This window comes from Puntigrus tetrazona, chromosome 1, assembly GCF_018831695.1.
Source record: "Puntigrus tetrazona isolate hp1 chromosome 1, ASM1883169v1, whole genome shotgun sequence".
In the NCBI taxonomy this organism is placed as follows: Eukaryota; Metazoa; Chordata; class Actinopteri; order Cypriniformes; family Cyprinidae; genus Puntigrus; species Puntigrus tetrazona.
In genome coordinates, this window is record NC_056699.1 from 725,483 (window position 1) to 728,661 (window position 3,179).

A 3,179-nucleotide genomic window follows, 5' to 3' on the forward strand; every position below is an offset into this window, starting at 1 on the left:
TTCGCCCTCTTAGAGGGTAAATATGCATTTTGTTCAGGAAGTTGTTGTGTGTTGAGCTTGCAGAAGAGTGCAGAGAACAGCGCCCAGGGCAATAAGCCGACTTGAACGCAGTCCAGGCATCAAGCGTGAAAGGAATAGTTTTCGCCTTTTATAGATTCCGCTCACTGTAGCTCAAAGTACGCTCTCAAACAAGCAAATATGTGCCCTGCATGCTTGTACCTCCTCGCCTCCCGCTTTAGGAAGGGGGAGGGTTTGCCGTAAGGCAGTTCGAAGAATATTTACTGTGTGCCGCATGTGTGTGTTCGTAAAGCGTGGCATACGCATGAATGTATTAAGCAGGTGTTATTAGGGATAATGGGACTGAGGTTAGCTGTTGTATCTGGTAATCTGCAAATGCTCCAGTTTTTTGTTTTGAAAATTCTGCTCGAAAATGAACAGTCAACCTTCAGTCACTATTTATTGGTCTTCATGTTGTTTCTAACCTGTGTGCTTATTTTCTGTATACCACAAAAGATGCACTTTTTTTCTTTGCAGCAGCACATAAAAGTAGCTTTGTAAAGTGAAAGTACTGCAATATTAGTGATATTTTATATAGAATTTTAATTATGTAACAAGTTTCTTGAGAAGCAATTAAACGTAAGAATGTTTTTTCAATTATAGAAAAAAAAAAATGTTTCTAAATCAAATTACAGATTAAATAGATTCAGCATTTGTGAGCAGAAAGATACTTTGAGTATGGATATTAAATATGCTGAAAATTATGATCTAAAACTTGTTTATGGAGTACTCTATAAGTTGTGACAAGGGTCAGTCAGGAGTATGTCTAAGATGCATGAAGGAATGAAACCTAAATATCATTAAAAGAAATGTATTTGAAGATACATTAAGTTCAGGCAAACTTTCTCCCCATAAAAAGGCATGGCATGAACTGACATGAGGTTGAGTGAATAACAGATTTATCATTTTTTTCAGGTGAACTATTCCTTTTAAACCTTAGTAAATGTTGTTGTCCCATATTGAGACACCTTGTCACTCTTTCAGCAGTGCATCACCAAAACAGGCCCTGGGCTAAAGTGACCAAATAAATGGAAAACCCTAGGCTCAGAGCATGGAGAAACCACCAGAAAGAGTCATTCCTCAAGGACCTGCCAAAAACTTTTGGAGGGTAACACTTCGGGCAGATAAACCTGCTATGAAGGCACTCCACATACCATGGTCATGCTGACCAGTAAAATTTCACCCAATTTGTGAATCGTTGCGATTTTAATTGTTTTAAAATGCAGTTTATTTTCTGTAATGGAAACCACTTTTTCATCTTCGGTTTTACTCTGTTGTTTCCTGTCCTCTTCTAAAAAAGCCGTATATTTTCAGAGGTTCACAAGCTAAGCTTTAAAAAAATAATACTCAAAAGTCGTATGGAACAAATTGATGTATCAAAGCTGCCGTTATTTTGTAGATCAGTCATCATGACACTGATTCAGTGCGCCTAGCAAGGAGCCAGCTTCAGTAAATGTAGACCTTCTTCTGATATTGCTCCAAATTTTTATCCGCTTAAATGTATTTTTGGCTTATTCAGCTCAATAGTCTTTGACAGCCTTTCTGCTCCTGGAGACCAAAACAGAGTAAATGAGGGTTTGTTGATTAAAGTGTCTCTTTGTATCTCTCCTTTTACATTCCACCGCTTTTTTTTGGATCAGTGGGCTAAGAACTAATCAAAAGAGTATCCTTTGATTTTGTTGATTTTATTTTTTATTTTGCAGAACCCTTCCAAACCTGTCGTTTTAGGGAGCCTGGTATAACGGAGAGAAAGCTCTGATGAAGCATGTGACAGACAGTAAAATGCACACAAAAATTGTGTGGAGTTGAAATCAAGTGGGAATACAGCAAACAGGCAATCTATTAGAAATGTCTTTCCAAACTTTTCATTGGTTGTTTTCACTTCTATGTTTGCATCGTGCAGTGTTTTCTCTGCCGATTTTCTCCATTGAAATGTAGCTGCTAGAAGAATTAGTTAGGAGAAATAGTTCACTTAAATTAGGTAAATAGTTCACCCAAAAATGAAAATTCCGCCCCATTTTTACTCACCCCCAAGCCATCCACAGGTGTGTATATGACTTTCTTATTTAAATATTATTTATATTAAATTTATTCTTGGCGCCTTCAAGCTTAGTAATGCTGGTGATGGTGACCATCCTTTTGATAATTTTGATAATATCCACAAGTACTGTGGTCAGACATCATCCAAGAAGCCAGAACTCGACTCTCTCACATGGCCAAAGCTTGAAGTCAGTTATTTACGTTATAATTTTTCAACAAAAATAGTTTCGGTTCAAAAACCCATCAATCTGCTTCAGAGGGCATTTAATAACCCCTGAGGCATATAGGTTAGTTTCATGAGGACGCAGTAATTGCGGATATATCCGATTTACCACCAGCATTGGCCAAGCTTAGAAGTGAGCCAGGATGCATTTTTAAAAACTCGGGCCGTAGTTCATCTTCGACCGTTTTCTTAACGCAGTGAACTGACATAATAATAAGTTGTGATGAAAAATTGTTCATACAAAGTATATACTTAAATTACATGAGTTGCGTTTTCTTCCGTCGCTGCAGCTTTTTGTCACTTGCAGTCTCTGTCATAGCGCCTCAAATACTTCCCACTCTCAGTAAAGCACTAATAACTTCCTGTCACACTTTTGCTACTAATTGCTGTTAACACACTTCAAATGTTGCCAAAATTGACCTATTATAAAAAGCAAAAAAAAAAAAAAAAAGCCTAAACTAAGCAAAACAGAAACAAAAAAATCGGAGCTCCTAGCCTTGTGGGCGACTTTTTTTAAAATAATTTTATTCCAGCAAGGATGTATTCAGATTGGGCAAAAAGTGACGGTTAAAATAATTTTATATTGATACAGCATAGTTTGTTTGTTTGTTTTATAAATGGCTAACCCATTAAGTTAGCTTTTCTTGTACTGATTAGAGGCCTCTCTCTTTCCAGAACAGAAATATGCGTGCATAGGTGTCTTTCTTTCTCATATTTATTTTAGTGAATTTTTATATAAAAAGAAATTAAAAATCTTATATATACAAATGATGCTGTAATTACACTTTAGAATTTATTTAACATATTTTGTCAGTAACATGTTAAATAAATAGAAGGAAAATAACTGGAAGCATTATTA